At 40.5% G+C, this 23,181-nt stretch overlaps 1 protein-coding gene across 8 annotated transcripts in view; it reads right to left on the bottom strand.

The window, feature by feature from the left end:
* Window positions 1-16,570, bottom strand: part of ZNF462 (zinc finger protein 462) — a 152,551-nt gene extending 135,981 nt beyond the window's left edge. For 5 of the 8 annotated variants that reach the window (XR_006416054.1, XM_044443813.1, XM_044443819.1 and 2 more), the window contains exon 1: window positions 16,357-16,569. The gene's annotated coding sequence lies outside the window, so the exon portion shown is untranslated. Of the gene's footprint in view, window positions 1-16,356 lie in introns of all 8 variants that reach the window. The other 3 variants (XM_044443821.1, XM_044443818.1, XM_044443820.1) reach the window with 1 other exon arrangement.
* Between the last annotated feature and the right edge of the window lie 6,611 nt (window positions 16,571-23,181).

Below are 23,181 nucleotides of genomic sequence, written 5' to 3'. Positions count from 1 at the left end.
TTAATATAATTCATGTTTCCTTAGGTTGCAAAACTATTGGATTATCATCTGTGAACTACTGGCTTTCCCCAAATTGTATTTCCTCCTAGTGACACATGCTAAGGTAGTTAAACTCTAGGATTGTTTTCTTCAGGAAAAAATATTAGCATACACAAGTTGTGTGTTTTTTTTAAGTATTTTTATGTTGATGCCAAAGGAAACAGGAAGCAAATGATCAAAAACAAAGCAATACCAAAACCCTAGCAACGGAAGCCACTGAAATTACTAGCAGTGCTCTAGGAACACTAGATTCCATGCTTAATTTGCTTAAAGCAGTTCTCTTAGAATGGGAATTCCTCCTCTGGCTTGATGACCTGCCTGTTCTCCAGTAACAGCATGATCATGAAGGGTGTCTCCCTCTTCTATCTCCCCTACTCTTGAAACTTAGATTGTAAACTGCCTAAAGGCAGGGACCTGTTTTCCTGGGTTTTTAAAAACTCTTCTTTTAAAAACCATATACACCTATCATGCTATAGAAGAGAATAACAATACAAAAATATCCCAAGTGCCTTTACCAATAAGCTTATTATTTCACCTGAAACAATATGCAGCACTTTCCACATCTTTGTAAATAATTAGTCATAAGATTAGGTGATGTGGATTTTACCTTCATCCATCTATTACCAAAGAGGTGGAATTCATTTTCAAAATATGTTCAAGCTATCCAGCAGCACAAGTTGAGAACACTCCATGGACATGCGCGCACACACACACACACAACTCACTTCTGTATATGGAAACAGAACCTCCAAAGCACCATTCCATAATCTGAAACATCATCTACCAAACAGGCATGCTAAAAATAGCTTACCCACCCCTTGAAGTCTCAAGAGAATATCTGATATTGCAGTATAGTATTAGCAAAGCTAAGTAGACATGAACTCTTAAAATAAACATCTCCACAGTGAAGACCAGAAAGCTGTCACACCCTATTTTGCCCTATGTGAAGTGACTTGAGAACCACCTGAAGGAACATACAGAAGGCTATTTTAGCTCAAGAACGGCATTTAAGCTATGCATCAGCCCAACATCTTCTGCTCTCATAATATGCAATAGAGATTAACAACAGGAGTAGAGATGCCATATTTTTAATAAGCCTTAATGAAATATCATGGACATCATCTTGGAGATGTGGCAGTACCGAAACACGAAACCAACTACTGAAGTTCGTACTAAGTTTTCATGGCTCAAGGGGAGTTTTTTTCTCTTCCTCATAATACTTATTAACTCAGGTCACCAGTGAAACTGACTAGCAATAAATTCAGGAACAACATAAGCAAGTACTTTCTTTATGTAAAGCATTCTTTATTTATGAAATTTTCTACCACAAAATGTGGTGATGGTCCTGATCTTAAGAGAATTTGAAGGAGCAGAAGCTATACTGAATATAGAGGAGATAGACCTCTCTGAGTATCAGACACTGAAACAAACAAATACAGATGTGAGTCATCACTTTCATACCCAGTTTATAGGCTTCCCAAAAAGTCTATCAGAATAAGTGCCATCATAATCATAAATATTACTAGTATTAATTCTGCTCAAACTGTGGCAGTAGTGGGAGTAGGAGGAGAGTTTACATTGGAAGAGTGCTCTCGTCTGTTTTTAAATCACCCAATGAAGAATATATATATATATATATTTTAAAAAACAGATTGTAGGTCTAACAAGTGCTCTGATTTTAAAAAGCAGTTAAATTTTCTCTTTAAAACAAAACTTCAGTTAAATGAAGTCCAACTTTCATACAAACCAAAATCTCAGACAACAGCCTATTAAAACAATCATGGTTCTCCATCAAACAGAGTGGACAGTCCTGACTGCTATCAGTTTCATTAAGTTCCTAGACAGACTAGGCCACTTCACATATCACAGCAGCAAATAATGGATTAATTAATAACATATCATCTACAATTTGTCCATGATTTGCTGGGGACACACAGAATAATACACAAGCTGTTTCTTCTTTTAAAAACAACCTATAAATGCTGTGTTCATAGGTTGTAGTGATACTTTCAAACCTGGACACTCTAGGTTTCTTAAAGATTAAACAAACTAGACTTAATCCATAAACAACCCAGAGTGTCCAGGCTTACACATTATTCAAGACCTGTGAAGGGGGCAATTGTAGGGTATTTTCAAACAGGGCAATTGCTTGCACAATCTGCATATCCTTGATAAATCTGGAATTCATTTTCTCATAGTTTGCAACTGTGAAGTACAAACTGGGTCAGAGTGAAACTTTGGTTTAGCTTGCTGAAATAAACCCTGTATGTAGGAAGAGCTTGTCACTTTCCAAGCCAAGCGACTGGAGTAGATAAACTACCATAATCATGGCTTATATAGTGCAATGATAATGTTAAGCAAAATCATTATGCCATGTTCAACTGTGGCTTGCAAATCCTTTCCACATCTTATTTTCTTACCTTTAACCATTGTTTAGCTATTCGGATGTAATTTGACTGTGGCTGCATTCAGACAATCATATTTCAGATAAATAAATTGATAATATGAATGGGTCATTTTCTACTTACTATACTTATTAAGGACATTTGCTCCTCCTTTTATGAACTTATCAGGAAATGAAGTCTCTAACGAACCACTTTCTTATCTCACCAGAGCTGGAAAAGTATGGTTAGCAGTTCTGGAACAAGCCAGGATATTGAGCCAAACTTAAAACTCTGTTAATATCCTGGTTTGTTTTCAAGCTGGTAACCTAATTTCCAGATTCAAGATGAAATGCAACATTATGGCTAATTAGAGACTACCTCATTTGATTGCTCAGACTGCAAGAGAAAGAAGATACATAAACAAGCAAAACAACCATGGATTTATTGCTTTATTCAGCTGAGAAATGATTACCTGAATCAGGGCTAAAGAAAAACAAACTGTGGTTAATTGTTATATCTGCAAAAGACCATTAAGCTAAAACTTACTTTTTTATATAAAAATAAGAAATATGTTGATATATTAATTTAAGAGATCACAAACTAGGCCAAGCTATGAATACAGTGATACCTTGGCTCATGAACTTAATCCATTCCGGGAATCTGGTCGTAACCCAAAATGGGTCATGAGCCAAGTTAAATTTCCCCATGAGGTTCAACGTAAATAAGGTTAATCCGTTCTGTAACTATTTTTTAAATCAGAAAAATGTGAAGCAAAGTGACAAAGAACAACAAAGTTTGAGGCCAACTCCCCCCAACCTCCAGCACAAGTGCGGCTATGTCCCCGCCCTCTCAGTATGACTGCGATCAAGCCCATCATTCCTGCACGCGCCTGTCATCCTGACACGCTGGGGGGGAAAGAGACAGGCAGGAACGCAGGCGTGCTCAGGGGGGAGATGGGCGTGATCGTGCTGGGGGGGGATGGTCGAGATCACGGCCAAGCCCGTGCAAGAAAGACAGGCGTTATCCCCGCCCACCCCCCCCCCCCCACCCCAGCACAATCTCAGCCATCTCCCCACTCAGGGGGGTGGGGAGATGGCCGTGATCATGGTCACTACCCAATGTGGAGTTCGCGACCCAAGTTAAAATTTTTAAGAAATTTTTGTTCGCAACCCGATTTGGTTGTGAACTGTAGTGTTTGTGAGCCAAGATTATGACTTTCAACCAAATAGCACAGATATCAACTGCAGCAGTTTTGAGTTTCATTCATTTCAAAGGTATGCTGTGCTTTATTCTCCCATAGAATTCAATGGGAATTTAAGATTATAAACTGTGGAGTTCCGTCTCACAGAAATACTCAGTTGTATCTTTTCACAACAGGGCTCTTTGTCTGAAAATGGTCCTGAGACCCATCTTCAAGTAAACAATCCTCCTAAGTGCTTTTGCATGTGCATCAATGGGACTGAAGAAATATTCATTAAATTTCACTATTATTCCTAAGCATATATGTATGCATAAAATCTCTAGTACAACTACATATGCTGTATATTCAAAGGTTTAGAATTATTATTGTGGGTACCATAAACTCCTGTTTACTTGCAAAACTATGTTTTGTTCAGGAACTAAGGGAATCACAAATAGGAGAAATCATTTTAAACCAATTATCTGAATAAATATTTCTATCTCTTGGCAATTTACATTGATTTAAAAACAATTGATCCTGAAGCAATATGTCACCTAAAATCTATCCTCCAAAAACATTTTTCCAAAAGTGGAAAACACTTACAAAGGCAGTCATACAAATATATAAGTGACAAACGTTCTAGTAATTCTCTTTCTAAATTATGACATCAGTCTGCTTTGATATCATGAAGTTACTGGAGAAAAATGAACTTTTAATAAAGCTACAAATGAAAGAGCCCACAGCAAAGAGAGATTTCTCATTATCCAAAATCTTGTTTTTCTGAATCCATTGTGGCCCAATGTTCTCATTCCACTGGGCTGTGCCCATGCAATCTGAAGAGTGTGGTGGTCAGCTGAACAGACGTGGTACGCTACAGATGAATGCACAATAATAGAAGCAAGAAAAAATACAGATTTGAAGTGTTAGTCTCACTGGCATGTCAGTAGGTAGCATTTTATTATAGTTGCTTTGTTTTTGGAGGAACAGATTCATTATCTCCACAATCAAGAGTTCTGTACATTTAACCACAAGGCCACAAATTCTTGCAGAAAGAGACCCTACTACATTCTTGCAGAGGTATGGGCAAAAGTTAATTGCATTGAGTTTCAACTAATTGATCACACTGAGTTTCACCAAAGTAGTTGGTGGGGGGAATGGAGAGGGGGGAAGCGAGAGAGGTAGTCTGCCTTTGCAAGCGTTATCAATCTCAATAGAAGCAGATAAAAGAAGTTGGAGGGCTTTGTCTACATGTTCACATGGCTTTTTAACAACAGAGCTGGGAAGTTTCACATACAGACTCTTGAGAGCATTTAGCAAATAATGGATTTTCTACTAAAGTAAGGTAGGCAACATGGAACCCTCCAGACAACAACTCCTATGACTCCTGACCACTGACCATATTGAGTGCAGTTTATGGAAATAAGTGTCCAACACATCTGGAGGTCACCAGGTTGTACTAAAGCAATGCCCTCCATAAAGTAACTTTCAAATAGAAAATGGCCTATACTTGCAAATGAAAGGTTCCGACCCACATGTTTTTGGTTAGAATGCACAAGCACGCTTTCACATATGTAAGAGGCCACCGACTAGATCCAGCACTCTGAATGGAGATGTTTGCTCCCCTAAATGCTTATCTCAAGGCTAATGGATGAAGAATTCCTGTAGCAGTCCTAAAGTGAGGGGGCATGGGATTTTGGCAGAACTTCGGAAAAAGGAATTGGTGACCAGGGTTCAGTTCAAAATTCTAATTTACTTTTCCAGCCAGTGCTTCAGTCTTTTCCAGCAGCTCTAATGTAACAGAGGGAAAAAAGCCCTTGGAGGTATACTTTTCCATTAATAATACATCTATGGTTAGGACCTCATATGGTACAAGAGGGTTAAATTCATACTACAGTTTCTTCTATAACCACAGACCAGCTCCTAGTTAGTTTAGATCTCCTAACCCTTACTGAAAGGGCTGCTTATTTTTCTGTGCTACTGCCAGCTGTCCAAAATATCACGGAACCATAGGGTGTCCACAAATGACATTGATTTCCATTTTTAGTACTTACCAGGATTTTTATTTTCCAAAGGTCCTCACTCACACTTTGTCATCTGAAGTCCACTGACTTTTGCCAGGGTGGTGTCTTTCTATAGAACCCTTTATAAAATGCTACCTTCTTTTGTGTTCCATCATTAATTATACTGCCTCTCTTTCCCCAACACAGATAGCTCCATTACCGGAGAGTTTCCACTACTCATTGCCTATGGAATGTCTTAACCTACTTCTGTGCTTGCTTAACTGTTCTGTCTGCCTTCTGCTTCTGTGTCTCCTGTTTCCTTTTCCTGACAGTGATCTGTGCATCCTTTGAAAGCAACCTCTGTGTGGTGACATCAGCCAAGGTTCCAGCTTTTAGGCCCTGCCCAATCCTTTCCATGAATAATAGCCATGCACTGGTTTTAACACCACATACCTTAATTTCCAAGACAGTTTAGATGCTTCAGGTGTCAGATGGCTTTATGAGATGTCAGATGGTTTCACAAGAAAGTTATGCCACAGGTCATTCTTTTCTCCTGATAATTACTAAGTAATTAACTGCAATATAAAGTAGTAAAGAGAGAGGAAGAGAAAAAAGACCCAGCAGGGTGGGGAATAGCAACCTTCCTTTCACCACAATACTGAAAGCATAATCTCTGCTTTTGTTGATGCTGGTCCTCTCCAACTTATGGTGACTAGCTAGTACAAAATGAGTGTGACCTAGGAAAGAGCCTGATTCAAGTCTAATCTCAATCATTCACTGGTCAGGTGAAATACAGAAGTATCTTGCCTCTTAGCCTCTCTGAAAACCCTAAGTTGTAAAAATTTCTGACAAAATGTATGTAAATCACTGACACTCTATTGGAAGCTCCACTAGGTATATCTTGTCATAAATGCCCAGGTGTGCCAATTCTTGCAGTGCCTTCACAGCCATAATCCTCAAATCAGTGATTTTAGGAGTACAATTTACCCACACTAGTGTAATTGCACAGAATTCTCTCAACCTATTCAAGGTTCATCTGATTTGCACAGGTTTCTTCCACACTAGAAATAAGGCACATTTCCTCACAGCACCTTGTCAGTAAATTCTGTTTTAGCAGCAATGCATCAGCCTTCCCTTAATCAAAAACAGTAGCTTTGTTCCTTTACTAACCATTTGTACATTCCAGCACAAAACTATGGAGCTCCTCAGAACATTTATGACTTCCTTCAAAGGTTTTTGTATTCTACCCACCAATTACCAATTCAAGACATTAGAACCACCAAATGACCTAATAAAAACTTTTCCTACAACACAATCCACAGCTCATTCTAGGCTTTCAGGATGACTTGTAAACTACCCTGGCCACCCATCCTTTTCAGGTTCATACAACCCAGTGGGGGCATGAACAGAGGGAAAATAAGTTCGGTGGACTGCGAATGTAGTCAGTGTGACTTTGTCTTCCCCCCTGCCATACTCATGTATCCACACTGTATGCTGAAATCAATGTTCACTTATTTTGTTAACTAAAGAGGCAAACAGAAGCTGGTAGGAACAAAACAATTGCTTTTTGCCAAGTTACACCAGAGAATGGTTTGATGACACATATTACTATTCAACTGCTGAAGCGAAGGCAGCTGGCCCTGAGCAATGCCTGCAAGGAGGACCATCCGGAGCCATATATGGGGCATAACTGAGCCATAAACAGATATCCCCAAGCCATGCCGATTTTCAAAGACATTTTACACATTACTATTTTTACAGTAGTTATAACACCAGCAATATAATAGCACCTTTGGGGGATGTATGTACACTCAATGCGATAGTTACTGATAGTTGTTACAATTAGTGTAATGTCAGAGCTGTTAGGAGGGCAACTAAGAAGCACTATATGGCCACTGAATGCAATTCATTGCCCAAAACTTACTAAGCTCTCACAATGTCAATAACACAATCTAAACCAAGAAACCATTTAGGCAGCAGACAACTGTTTGGGTCTGTATGCCACAGAATTGGCATCCACTCCAAGAATGGTCAGGGCCTAACACATTGTTGTATCAGAAAACTTTACTGCAACTTTACAGGTTCTGTTTGAGCAAGAAAAGTTCTCATATAGTTAAAGAGTCCCTCAAATTAAACTAGGAAGTCACCCTCTATAGGAACCGCAGCAACTGAATGCACCCTGCTCAGATCACCAGTTCTAAAGGCTACCACAAATAATGATCACATCCACCATAACCTGCCTTTTATCCAGCCATGGAATTCCTCCTTGTACAAATGATACCAATTGCCACCATAGTTCAGTTCTGATGGTTTTCTCCTCTAGAATTATAAAGATCGCAAAGGAAAGAAAATACTAGTGTTATTTATTACCTACTATTTTGGAGTCAGTAACAGGCACCAACACATCTAAAGTTTATTAAAATCATTAGACAGCTGAAATGAACAATGCAGTCCTAAACAAGCCTACTCAGAAGCAAGTCTCACTGAGTTCAGTTAAACCTACTCTCAGGTAAATATGACTAGAACCACAGAAACAATTCTTACATCAATTTCAATGGGACTGAACCATAAGTAATTTTCACTACATTAGGGTAACTGCTTTAGTAAAGTGAACAGTTCTATATGAGGGAGAAGATAATGTAGTATCAATCTAGCCTAAATAATCTTAATTGATTGCTAGGTTGAGATGCCAATTAATCAACAAGTCATTATCAGTTGGTGACCTATTATTTGACATCAAAAATGTTCTGTAACATCAAGAGTTCCCTTGAGTAAGTGGTAACTTACCTTTTCCCACTCCATTAGGGGGTCAATGATACCAATGGCAGGAGTGAGAGACTGGTTGATGGTTAAAATGGTTTGATATGTTTATATATTGATGGGTTTGTATTATATTATTGTGCTGTATATTGTGGCTTTAATCTTGCAAACTGTCCAGGAGGTTTTGCCTAGTACAGAAATGTGACGAATGAATGTACCAAGGCTGCAGGAATCAGGCTCACACATACACATATGTCCCAAACATATCCTACTTCATAACTCTTAAAGAACCTTCTTCCCCCTCCTATTACAATTCCACCATGCAGTCCACTTCTCATAATTACGGAGGCACAAACATCAGATGCCCTAATATTAAGATTACCACCCATCTGCTGCTTTTATAGTGAAGAATCCTCCATGTGATCAGGAATGGTGCACTATAAAGCTTCTGGAATTTTCTAGAAGAAAGACATTTTGTAGTGAGCACAATTCTGTTCTTTGTTCCTAGCAAATTAATGCTGTGAACATATGACTATTTTCTTTCGGAACAATTGGCTAATCAAAAAATCTACCAAGTTTAGTACAAACTTGTTGTACCTAGCTTCTACTAAGAAAAACAGCTACCACCTCCTAGCCAGAAAAAAAATAAATGCATTTGCACACTTTTCCATGTTTAGTTTAGAACATGTAAAACAGTTTTGGTTTTGTTTTAAAACTTATTTTTCAAGGCACTAAAAAGTATAACAAAGTGCACCATTTTCTAGTATCTTACTCTACTGATGGAAGGGGCAGGGGGAGAAGAAGAATGCTTCTGAGATAACATTGAGAGATGAAGACAAGACTGAGAGATGCACCTCTGAAATTCTGTTCCTTGCAAGCCAACAAGATAGTTGAACTGGTGATAATTATCTTCTGTCTCCCTTTCCCCTCCTCTTTCTTCTCTCAGCACTGGCATACAAACCATGCTATTTTAACTTCTTTCCTGTTCTCCCAGTTCTTCTGGAACATTTTATTTTCAACATTCAACTCATCTGGAATATTGCCATTGTGAAGTTCATCCATTTTAATGTTAACTGTGTCTCTCCCAACAGCAGCTCTCACCTATTATCATTCTTGCTCTGAAGTGTGCCTGCTGTGGTGTTGTTGTTGTTTCAGTAGAAAAACTTACAGTGGTTTTAACTCTTAACCCTAAAGTCTATCCCAAAATTGCAAGCTCTGTTCTTGGACTGAAGAAAGAGGAGGAGGAGGAGAAGGGAGAGGAGGAGGAAGTGTTTAACACTTTAAGACTTTCTAACATTCAAAATACCCACATTTAAGAGAAGATTGTATAAGAAAACCCAACAACAACGTTAGTTCTTCTTACCACAAAAATACTAATTTCTAGAGGGAAAATCTTCATGGATATGTTTGAAAGTGTTGATTAAACAAATTTCTCAGACCTTAGCATAAAAAGCTCATCAGTCCATTTCGATTCGCATTCAGACAGATGTCCCTCAGAAGCCCACAAGCAAGCCAAGATGAAAGTAGTCATCCTTGAAATACTCAACATCTGATAATTATTAAAGATGTTTCATTCACTTCCCATGGATAATAACCAATCATACATCTAATGTTCCATTAATGTGTCTAACGATGCAACCATCTACATTTGTACTCAGAAATGACCACCCACTGAATTTAAATTAGTCCACTCCCAGGTTAAGTGTTGAACATACACTTTGGACTGCAATTGCCATCACTTATAACTATTGTGGAGGCCAAGACAACTGGAGGGCACCAGGTGAAGCAAGGTTGGTGCATGAGATGTCAATCAAAATCTTATATATCATCTATGTATCTCCTTGTAACAAAACTTCATGCGATCCATCATATACCATGAGCTTCAAGACATATTGCAAATCTGGCAATGGTCTAGACAGATAAGTATCTGCTGTGCCAAATGCTCTGAGGTACAATAAACAGTGTGAACAGTCTTTGTAGTCATGTCAGTTGAAACATTCACCCACTATATGCAGTTTGACTTTCTTTGTCTTGGATTTGTTGCCACTGTTATTTACCTACCAGAGATTTGTCTAATCCTAAACCTGCAACAACAATCACACAACGCTGTAGCAATTATTTCCGTCATTACTTACTCCATTGGTTTGCCATGGTGTTTACCAAACTTTGCAGTACAAGATTTGCTGAAATATATTTTGAAAACTTACACTGGGACTTTCTCTTTCTTCAGAGCCCATCACAACCTCCCCATTTACTCCAGAGGAACCCCCAGGGTACGAGCACTGCATTCCATCAGTAGTGTCCAGTCAGAAACTTTTGATACAACCCAATATGCATCACTTTCTTGGTAGAAATCTGCACTGTACTATAGTATTGCCTAGTGTTATTCACAATTAAGCTTCCATTACGGAATTGTGACACGACCCTACTGAAATTGGCAGTGTTCCTGCAGAACTTCATGAGGAAAAAAACAGTAGATCAAAAGACAGCTGGCTAATGCTTCTCAAAATCTAATATACTCAGTAAAGAGGACTTTCTTTATCTGCCAGTACAAGAAAAGGAACCTCTATGTCTTCAGAATTATTCTTTGCAAGATTTTAATGCCCAGTGAATTCTTGGTTGCAATGTAGCTAAGTAAAGATAGACCTTCCCACCCACTTCCTCCAAGTCTGAAAGTTAGTGTTAACCAGTATTCTGCTTCTGCTGTTTCACAGATACTTATCAATTGCCACCAATTTCATTCTGTCAGCATTTTTATCAATGATGGACCTAGGTCATCTTATTACTTTGAGAAATTAGCTACAACAAAAGAAAGCTGTTGCAAAAGATTAAAATATGCTTCAGTACTAAGTATGTTATTTTGAAAACAATCCACAAACACATCATAGAAGCTTGTTTTAGTTTTCTTCCACTCTCTTCCTCCCAGCTCCAACTAAGAATACATCCTTCACAAACTATCTTTATTTCTTGACTAAGCTTCCTCAATGCCAGACCTGGGTTATTATAAGAGTTCAGTACTTCCTTTCTACTTCTAAAATTAAACCATTATTTCCTTACCATCCAAAGGACCATATATGCCAACATTCTATCTATCTTTGTGAAATGCATGTCTTCTTTGCTACCATTACTGTCACCATAAAATTCCATCTCATCAGCTGATACCAAACCATAACTTCATTTTATATTGCAATATAGGGTCAGGCATAAATTTCCTGTATCTGTAAAAACCACTTCCCTGATCAGATATTGGTGTCCAATACACTCCTAGTTAGTCATTTTTAATAAGATGTACCTGGCAATGGTTCCAATTTAATGGAACCATATGAAATGGCATTAAGAATTATTGGTTCATGAGTATAACTGTACGGGGTGAACAATGTTAGGTTGCATCATTATGTTCCTGTGAAACCTAACAGATAATCTCATGTTTTTTATTCGATACACAATCTCTCAAAGATCTGAATTAACAACAGAAGACATTTATTAACCTTCATTTTAAGTGAACCAGAAGATCAACACAAATTATCTATTTGTTGTCAAATTATTGTTTTCACCATCTCAGAACTCATTTATATTCCCAGTACATGAAACATTTTCCCCACTCACTCGTACTGGGAACTGATGTCCATTTTAATGAAACCCTCAAATTAAAAAGCACACAGAATCACAGTGGGAGATATTATGAGCCTATAGAATAAGAGACCATTCATTTACTATAGGTGAATTTATTTATTTTTACACATATATCATCCTGGCTTAAGTTTGGTGGAAAAATTCCCACATCTGTTTATTGCAGATTTTTTTTTTTTGAAAACTGCCTTTCTTCCTCTTGTAAGGAACCCAAGGCAGCTTACAAGATTCTCCTCCTCTTCATTTTATCCCCACAAAAGTCTGCAAACTATGCTAGATAAAGAAGCTGACTGACTGAAATTTACCCAGGGGGCTTCATGGCTGAGTGGGATTAGAACCAAGATCTCCTGTCTCCAGTCCAACACTAACCACCACACCACACCAGGTCTCTAGTGCACCCTAAGCGTCTTTGTGTTATTGTTACTAGAGCTATTATTAGGTTCCATAGCTTAATCTTCCAAAGCTATTACTTTCTTCCACTTGTTTTAATTTCTGAATCAATCATCTCATTAGATGTATACCAAATTCTTTATCTAATGGACCATTTACACAAATAATATGTCACTGAATAATATAACATGTTTATGTCCAGAAAAGATATATAATCAACAACATAGTGAACTATTTGCTGTTCATATTGAAAAAAGAAGTTGTTGAATGACCTCTATATTAGTCATATATAAATAATTTTCTCAAAGGCTCCCAAGGTGAGTTCACACTTGCATGTATGAAACAGTCAGATCATATAATACCATCTCAAAGAAGATATTTTACGTACCCAGGGTAAGTCAAGGAGACCAATTGAAATAGTAATATACACACATGTACGAACTAGCTCTTAAGCACTTTCTTTTTTTAAACAAGGAGTACAGTTGCAATGTTCACTTGCTGCATGTGAAGTTCCTCTAGAAGCTGTCTAAATCAAGTAGTTTTATTAGCAAGAAGAATCTTGGTCCATTCTTTCTTTTCACAACACACACCATCAACTATAAATGATGACAGCATTAAATTTAAAATCTGGTAAAGACCATTTACCTTTCCTATAGCAATTGTCCTATGTGTCAACAATGCAAGCCTTTGAATTATGTCTGAGCTATCTTAAAATAAGAGACACCATCCCTAAGTGTGGTTCTATGGAAACAGATAAACCAAGTTATTGTAAGTAGGAACTGTGTGCGAATAGCTTCATCATCAGAGAAAACAAGAGTGGGCTACTAAAACAATTTAAAAAGCAAGTATCATTGACATTAGCAAGCAATGGATAAGGCCTGCCCAAAAACTAGCATACAACAGTATCATTAGAGAGTACTGTGCTTTGTTTCTGTGTTCACTGTCTAGACATGTATCTCAGAAGCTTGAGAATGGAATATTTAACCATAATTAAAAGTTATCTACTAAAACTGATTTTTTATGAAGAGAAAGAACACTGATTATCAATAAAATCATGAAATACTGTCATCTAAAAGTTAACATTTTTAGGAATTACTATTTTTTCAGGGGGAAGAATTCCTATCTTCTCATGACTTATCCATAACATACACATCTTCATCTACATCACTTGGTTTGCCTTTCCAGTTTCATGAAAATGCTGGCTCCTCTCAGTATTTTAAGTATTTTGGCCACCTTACTTTCATTATTTTATCCTTTCTTTGCCAACTTCTCAGAGATGATTAATTAAACTCATAAGGAAATGCTTATGGTCATGAAAGAGACAATGCAAAATATTGCATGGATTAGCACTCCATCTTCATCAAAATGATGAATCTATTTGCTACACAGAGAGTTTTCCACAGTGACCCTAACATATTCCAAATTAAAATTTGGAAAAGAAGATGATGGAGAAAGGCGGAAGTCCATGTTTTCCCCTAAATACCCATTGTGTTTTTGAAGTAGTGGATTCCCATAATCCAGAAAAATGGAAGCAATTTTAAATAATATTGATTTCAATGGGAAAGAGTCAAGGCATGCTTAAGGCAGTCATCCTGCACCCAATGATCTAAGGATAAACCCCACTGAAGTCAGTGAGGCTTACTTCTGAGTTGATATGTATAGGTTTACATTGGAACTCTTACACTGAATCAGTGAGATTTAAATTCGCAGGTTCATTGTGAGAATTCTTATGAATCTCCAAACATTTCTAGGCACCAAAACTTAAGTCTTGGCTTAGTTTTTAGAAACATTAGATATTTTTTTCATCAACAGCACAGCATTTAATGTGACTTATGGAATTTAAGAGCAACTTGTGGTGGCTTCCTCAGGATTAAAGAAAAAAAAATCAAAGCAGACCTGAAACCCCAGAGTATTTGCCAAAACTTTATCCTTCCAGAAGATACTGTATTATTGTGCTTCATTTGGTCACTGCAAGGCCATCACAAATTCTGCCTGATTGACATTGATTTCATGTCATTCTGTTGAAGAACATAGTCAGCCTCATCAGATAAGACTTAATCATTTCTTTTCTTCAAAGAAAAAGAAGAAGAAAAGGAAAGGAAAGGAAAAAAGCATGTCTTTGGTCAACTGCATCAGTCACTTGAATTCCATGAAGTTCAACCCCTCAGAAACTAGGATAGTTTTAAAATGAAACTATAGAAGGAAAAGGTGGTAATGTCCTTTCAGAACATTGGTCTCTCTGTTTCTGGAGAATTTATGAAAAGAATCTATGAAACTTCCTCAAATCATCCATTTCCTGGAGTCAGAAAGAGAAGAGACATCAAAAAACGTAGCTCAGTGAAGGGAAAAATGTCAAGCCAGCCTTTGCCAACAAAGCTTCAGGAAAAAAAATGGAGAAACATCCATAATTGCATGAGCACTTCCCATCTCAGCTTTGTCTAGTGGAAAAGCCTGTCCTTGCTCTCCCTCTCCTCCATTTTCTGGTGGAGCTAGAGAACATGACATGGCTTACCTGACTCAGATCACAGCCCTCTGTCCAACTATGCACTTCCTCTTAGGCATGCAAGTAGCTTCATGAGACACTGCACACAAAGCAACAGCAGAAAGCCACCCAATATCTCACCACCTTCCCCCCACCCCTTTCAAGGAGGTTCTTCCAAAACCTCAAGAGGAGAAAACTTTCTCTGGGGTGCAAAAAGGGCTGAGAATCAGACTAGATCTCCAGGATCTTCAAGAAGATCTCCCCTTCCTCCCCTTTCCCCTGTATACATAAGTAGAAACTGCTAAGCCAAGAAAAGAAAGAGAGAGAGAGGGGGAGAGAGAGGGTTGCTCCAACAGAAAGAGGAGAGCGGAGAAAGCCTGGTAGATAGACTGTGTGCGAAAGAGAAGTAGCTTTGTGTTTTGGAGTCTGGACTGGAACCAAAGCAGACAGCTTGCAAATGGAGGACAAGGAGATAAAGAAAGGGGGGAAAGAGGGAGATGGGGCGGGGGGAGAAGCTCAGCTGTTTCTCATTCCCTGGAAAGCCATAGACACCAGGGAACTAAGCAAGAAGTGAAGCTCTCTCTAACCCCCCTTCTCCTTTCTCCCCTTCTCTCTCTCTCTCTGGCTCTCAAAGGAGAGAGCAGGACCGTGTGTAATGGCTTCTCTCCAGCTTAACCGCTGTTCTCTTCCAAGCCAACCCTTTCAGAAACCACAGCCAAAGGGAGACCCCCACCACCTCAACTTCAGGAAAGGCGGGAGCGCGTATCTTATTTATCCATATATGTGTCTACATATGTATATATAAGTATGTATGAGAGAGCGTGTGTGTGTGCGTGTGTGTGCATGGGCGCGCGGGGTGGGTGGGAGGTCCAGTCTACCTGCCTGAGAGAAGGACCAGATTTGCAAGAAGAGACGAAGGAACAGCGAGAGAGAGAAAGAGAAAGCAAAGAAAGAGAGAAAGAAAGAGGTCACCGGATTGCCTGGGTCGAGGCAGCCAAGAGCTCGGAGCTTTCTTTTTTTCCCACCTCTCCCGCCTGTGATCCAATCACTTCCCCACATCCAACCCCCCAACTGCCCCCACACTCTTTGGAGCTCCGCTCCTCTCACTTATCTCTCCCCCCACCCCCACCACCTTAATGCAACAACAACAAAAAATTAATTAACTGCCTTCCTCCTCCTCCTCCTCCTCCCACCAGCAGCAGCACCAGCAGCTCCACCACCACCACCTCCTCCTTCTCCTCCTCCTCCCCCACTGCAAGAGACAAGAGACTTCTCTCTCTAAACAAAACCACCGTTTCCACCACCACCACCACCTCAATTTTCCTTCCTCTGGCTGGCTCGAATGAATGGATTGTGGATTTTTGAGAAGATCCCTCTGATTTTCTGTTATTGTTCAAGGTGGTGGGACAGCAAGAGAAGATCTCTCGATCTCTCTCGTTCTCTCTTTCCAATTTGTTAGATCCGAGATGGGTTTTAATTGCAAGAACTTACAGGAAGGTCCCGGTGCTGGTGTTGGTCTCTTTCCTCTCCTCTCCGTTCTCCCCTTCTTCTTCTTGCAATTGTTGTGGAAGTTGTTTTTGCTAGTCTCATGTGCTCCTTGCCAGGTCTCAGCAATGGAGGATCGCCATCTTTTTCCCTGCTTTTTTTTTTCTTTCCCCTCTCCCCCCCTCTCCCTCTCTCTCTCTCCTTCACTGGCTTGCTGCAGCTGCAGATGACCTGAGATATCCGTCTCTCTCTCTCTCTCTCTCTCTCTCTCTCTCTCTCTCTCTCTCTCTCTCACTCACTCAACCCTCTGTGTGTCTCTCTCTGAATAATGAGCAACCAGAGGGAGCGAGAGAGAGGGAGAGAGAGAGAGAGAGAAAGAAGACAATCTCCTTGCCTACCGCACAAAACGCAAGAGCACCAGGGGGTGCAAGAAGGCTTTCTAACAACAACAACAAAGTGGAGGGAGGGGAGGGGAGAAAGGGAAAGGGGGGGAAGGCAGGAGAATCGGGGGAAGGAGAGAGAAAAAAAGATAGCCAGAGATGGAGGAGGAGGAGAAGATGGTGATGGAGGAGGAGGTGGTGGAGAAGATGAGGAAAGCGAAGGTGGCTACAAACTTAAGTCCTCTTGGGATATGATTTTTGAAGCACTCCCAGGCACACCGAGGTGGGAAAAGAGACAGCAAGGGCGACCTGAAGAGGCTTCCCCAGTTCCAAGCTGCTGTCTCCAACCTCCAGCCCTCGTTAGCCTTGGAGATGCTGAGAGAAGCCCCTCGCCTGCAGCTCTCTCGCTGCTGGGTCATCATAGCCTTTTCTACCAGCCATGGCAAGTTCTAAAAAAATCAATGCCACCACCCGGGTTTCCTGTCCACGGTGATGCGCCTTGTTGCCTCCTCCTAAACTGATCCCTGAGATAGGTCCATCTAGGAGACGTTAATCTTTCCCCTGAGCAGGGAGAGAGAAGAACATAATGGAACTGTAGATTGCAAAGTGTATTTAAAAAAGAAAAGCAAAGCACAGATCTACCACGTGGTTGATTTTAATCCCCCTCCTCTTTTAGCTTGCATTTGAGGGGGTGGGGAGAGGGAAAGAGAGAAAGGACTCAAATTGTCCATTTCTAGCACGTATTTTGAAGTCTTCTCCCGGAAATAAAGACTCTTTGTCGTTTGATTTCTTCCCCAAGCATATATACACACACATGCAGACAAAGGAAGAAAGCTTGCAGCACTGAGGACCAAACGATTCTGCTCCTTTCAAGACTCCGTGCAGTGGGTCGACTGCCACGGAGTCCTACTTTTAAAATTAAAAATAAAACTTTGGTGCCACCATCCCCCCTTCCCTTCCTTTTTCGTTGTCTGCACTTCTGTGGCTGACTGTGACCGTGTGCTGCCTATGGAAAGTAACAATCAAGATTCTCAAATGATAAGGTGTCATCACCTTGAAGGCAAGCAAGAAGCAAAGATGAAGTTATACTATCCCAGAATCTTTATTTTCCTAAGTAATTGTCCTGAACCTCTTCTGCAAGCGTGTGTGGGGGAGGGAGGCCTCCCCTTTCCCTTCTATCTCCTTCCATCCAGACTTTAATCTGGTCCTGAGTGGGGAGGGGAGATGAAGTTAGCATTGAAAAATCAATAAACACTGTAGCGAAGGGGAAAGCAATTTGAATTGCAAGACGTGCCACTGTTGAAGCTTCTTGTCTGTTTCTTTGGTCTTCAAACTATAGTCTCTCTGGGTAAGAGAGGAAGAAGAACCTTAAACTTTCTGGGAGGTAGTATTGTGAGGAAAATTTCCTCCATGGGATGATAAACCTTGGCTCAAACAAAAGAACTAAGCCTTCTTCTACATATTAGGATTTAATTAAGATGTAGAAACTTTATTCACTCAAGCTTCAGAGACTAGCTGATTCTCCAAGTCAAGGAATGAAGGGACCAGTCTGGAACTAGGAAAGGGGAAAATCATGTTGATCAAATAATAATGAGACATGAAATCTACCTGCACCTTTTTAATAAGGATATCTCCAGTGTTGTTTTCCAGCCACATGGCATGATTATGAATATTGGGTGTATTATCAATACTGGGTGCATTAACATGCAGTGGGATGCAGGTCTAGACACAGGTAATGACTACCAGTAACAGGAGCTGAAAATGGTCCTCTCTTTACTTATATCCATGTTTTTGTACACTAATTGCAAGGGAGATGCATTTCTCAGCCTCTACAGATGTTACTCCGCTGCCACCTGCCAATTTTGACTTGGTCAGCAGAGGTAGTATGAAAAACTTCCTAGTAAGGTATTGTGTCTGATGCACCAGACCCTCTTATGTTGAGGCAAAGAATCAAAGGAAATACTGGGAACAATCCAACCAAGAATAAATCACTTTAAGACTCATGGGAGACCCAATGGAAGAGTTAAGGACTGGTCAAAAGCCTTCCATTGGAATCAAATAAATTGGGCTGAAGTGTTTAAGGTTGCAAGTTTAGATGTATTTACTTGGGGGTAAGTCCCATTGAACTCCTTGATATTACTTCTGAGTAGCCATGCATAGGATTGTGCTATAAATATGGGTGGATATCTTTATTATATTCTGGGTGGTAATTCCATCATCTAATTTGGCTCTTCTAATAGCAGCTCCTTAAATCTTATAAGGACAGCAACAACAAAATACTGTATTGTCTACTTAAGCCTTAAGTGCAAATTTAGAATTTACAACAATGTGCCCAGGAGAAAGAACAGTGAGGAGGAAGGAAGGCTGCTGAGTTTGGAAAACCCCCAGAAAAATGCATATAGATTCTTATGGGTCAGTGCAAGCAAATGAATCAGACCCCTCCTAAGATGCTGATAACAGAACATTAGGGAAGGGAGGGGTGATCTCTGCGGCTGCCAGGCTGAGCATGTGCTCTTGCAGCAATTTTCTATAAATCATCCCTTCTCATGAAAGGAACGCCAGGACTTCTACAAAAAGTCTTTGACGTACCTTCAGCACTTGAGCAGAGAATGTGTCTCTTTGTCTTTTAATAATGAATCCTGACTATTCCTGTCAGCCAGTAGTCTTGGAAAATAAACAGCGCAGGGCAGAAGGAAGCTTGGAACCATCTCGCCAACCAAGGGAAACTTGAGCTATATCAGTCCTGATTTTTTATAGATATACATATACATAATGGTAAAGTCAAACAAAAGAAAACCCAATCTTCCAGGAGATGGTTTCTTAGCTGACCTCATTTCCATAGAAATGCCCACAGCATTTTCTCTTCCTGGTATCTCAGCTTGCATAATTATGTACAGATTGTCTTAGGTAGCTCAATCATGACAGTGCAGGCAGTCATTACTGTTGTCCCTAAGAATGTTGCAAAGCTGAAGGGCAATCCTATATCTGAAAGTACTGATTCATCCTTACGAAACATCATAACTCTGTGTGGCTTAATGCATGCCTCTCATTTCCTCGCGTTGCTCAGAACTCCACTGAACTAGTAAGAGCTTTCCATTTGTGTCTCTTATTTATGAAAAGCTGACCCAGTAGCAATGGCATTACTGCTGTTCAGCCTCAGGTGATTAGATTGCCAGGTTAATTCTTGACACAAAGCTTGCTTGCTTTCTGGCTTGCTTGCTTTTTCTTTTAAGAGCCACAGAAGGTATTGGTACTGTTGTGTGCAAGAGAAAGGGACTTTCCCGGTGGTGGCCCCATTGCTGCAGTTTCCTCTCACAGGAAAAGCCTTTGGACAATTCATTGTCTGATTTAAAACAGTCTAAAGACTTGCTTCCTTTCCAGCTGATTTTACATAATTAATCTGAGATTGGCCAATAATTTTATACTAAAATTTTAACTGATGCTAATATCTGAATGGTTGACTTAATGATAAAACTCAGCCATGAAGCTCATGAGACTTTGGGCCTGTTACCACCTCTCAGACTAACCTACCTCATGGGGTTGTTGTGAGGATAACATTGTCAGGAGAAGGGTCATATATACTGCTTTGAACACCTTGGAGGAAAAGGCAAGGTATAAAATGAAAATAATGGTTCGATGTTCTTATTGTGAATTTTGCACTGTATTTTTGTTTTTAATTTGATTTGTTTTATGCTCCCTGCCTCTTTGAGAGGGCTATATTGTCTTTCAGGACTATGAAGATTAAATATGCCTAGATCAGATTTATAACTTGCTTGTAGCAAATAAGAACAGCTTCCAGGCAAGAAGGTATTTACACATGGGGGAAGATTTGGTTCTCTTGTTTTTTCAAGCCACCACAAGTACCACAAACATCTAACATGGGTATGTGCAGGCTGGTGGACAAGTACATACTTTGTGGATTAGAAACTTTTCTTTGCAACCTCAGTCTTCTTGAAGAGAAGACTTTGGTTCTCTTCAAGTTTGAGAGAAGTTTTTCTTCTTCATAAATGAACTCAACATTACCTAAGGAAATGTATATGAACGATGCTGTTCCCACACATTCAGTGAATATTTTATGTATCTATTTGGATCTAGTGTCCAGGTATTCAAGGTGTTTCACAACACTTTAAAATTAGCACAAAATAAAAACCATACATTCAATAAAAAGTATGATACAAATGCCAGCAGAGACCACAGATAAAACAACTTTTCAGCAAAATAAACCCTTAGCAGGCAAATGCCTGGTGGAACGGAAATGCCTACACCAAGTGACCCAGAAAGAGAGGCCAGTTGCTCTTCACAGGGGATTTCACACTATCGGTGCAGCCACTGAAAAGGTCCTGTCTCTCTTTTTCTTCAATAGTGCCTCTGCCCTAGATGAGGCACAGAAAAGGAAGATTCTTCTGATCTTAGGGAGTGGGCAGGTTGGTATGGGTGGAGGCAATTCCCTACCACCACTGGTCTCTTGAACCCAAGCCATTTAGGACTGCCTAGCAGCACTATGAATGCAGGATAGATATAACAAGATCCCCACATAAGTGTTTGGAAGAACTTCCAAAGACTCTTCCAAATAGTTTGGGTGGTGCAAGGGAATTTTCAACCCCAAATCCCCCACACAGGCTGCAGTGACCTGAGAAATGATATTTTTTAAAGTGTACATGTGTGTCTGTGGGGTGGAGGGAGGGCTGGTGGAAAAGTAATGGGGACAGGAATCCTACAAAACACTATAAAAGTCACGGCCCTTTTGGGGTTCTTTAGCTTTTGTTTAATTTTGGTTCACTTTGGGAGGGTGGGAGCAGTAGCAGGTGGCAAGGGCTGCATGATGCCTACCCCTGATCCGAACCATCAGCAGCCACAGCATCACCTGCTGGCTACAAACCCTGACACACCCACCGCCTGTGACCCACCAGGGGCTGCAGCTGCCATGCACCTCGTACTGACAGTAACACTAAATGTACAGTGGGAGTGCAAGTGGGTGATCGCCGGCACGCCAGCATCAAAGGCCTGGCCCGTCCGTGCAGTCCTCTTCCAATCGAACTAACGAAAGCCTCCCCTCTGCCATTTATACTTACAATACTATATTTTATACGTAATATACATTAATATACTCAGTACTTCCAAGTCACCACAAGCAGTTACGATTATTTAAAAATATTAGATTTCAGCAAAACGTGTGGGGTCTTCTTAGGCTTTTGAAGTGGCCAGTGCAACCTATGGCTTGCCATCCATGCACACAAATGGCTGAGCTGTCTCTAGGGATTTATTTATTTATTAAAACATTTTTATGCCGCCCCATTCGCCGAAGCCTCGGGGCGGCTTACAACAAGTAGTTAAATAATTATAATTAAAATTATAGGAACAGAGCCGGTGCCCTGCGCTCTGGTGATATTCCATACCGCAGGCATCAGTGTCAGTCCTTCCCCTGCTCCCACGCACTCGGCACTAGAACCGTGAAGGGGCACAGAGAGTCAAGCAGAGGCACAGAAGAGGGGGCTCTCTTGAGGGCAGTGCAGCAGCTGTAGGTGCTGCTGCTGTAAGGGGAAAGGGTAGGATGCTGAGGAGTTGCCCACTGGGGTGGCTGGTGGAGGGTGTGGTTACACAACTGGCTCTGCAAGGCAACACTGGCGAATGCAGAATGTGCTTTATTTATATGGCCCCAGGATATCTCTTGAGGGGGGACTGTGACTCTCTAATCCATTCGAGTTTGATGGCTCTGTCTTAAAAAGACTCATATAGGATGGATCTCTCAATGGCTATTAGCCAGCAGTGGGTTGCATTACATACATAGAAAGCATTGCTTTCTGAATATCAGCTGTCATACAGAAACAGCAGGGGTGCTCTTCACATTCATGTCCCAGCGTGTGAGCTTCCCAAAGCACATTTATGAGTGGCTTCTCTCAGAAAGAGTCCTTGGGGCACCAAGGTTGTCCACTTGGATTTGGTTTGGAGAGTGGAGGTGAGGGGTTGCTTTAAAAAAATAAATCCTTCTGCAGTGAACTCGGAGTTTCCCCAGGCATTTCTCTGCAGCCCTGCTTTGGCTTGACTTCTGTTGGCAGTCACCACTTGAGTTCACTTTTATCATGAACTACATTCTTGTAATTATTGTTTGTTTCATTTCTATACCTCCCAGAAGCTGAAGCTCTCCAGACTCAATGGATCCTCTGTCTGATCCTGCAAAGCCTGCATGGCTCAAGAACTCCCAGGTCCCTGCCAGAAATCTCACCAGCTGCTTTTGTGAAGGCTCCCCTTTCAGCTCAGGTCTCCACCTGTAAGGTAGCATTCTTTACCTTACACAGAGGTGCAGAACTTCTTCTAGCCCAAGGCCCAAATTCCATGACGGAGAAGCTCTGAGGGGCCATTCCAGAGGCAAAGCCACACCGGGGGGGGGGGGCACCTGCAGGTTTTAGACTCCTCCTTTTACAGCCTTCAGAGAGGTACTTCAGACTTCTAG

The sequence above is a fragment of the Varanus komodoensis genome, unplaced genomic scaffold, assembly GCF_004798865.1.
Source record: "Varanus komodoensis strain SLA01 unplaced genomic scaffold, ASM479886v1 scaffold43, whole genome shotgun sequence".
In the NCBI taxonomy this organism is placed as follows: domain Eukaryota; kingdom Metazoa; phylum Chordata; class Lepidosauria; order Squamata; family Varanidae; genus Varanus; species Varanus komodoensis.
The sequence above is the reverse complement of the archived record's forward strand: the minus strand, read 5'-3'. Positions and strand labels throughout refer to the sequence as shown.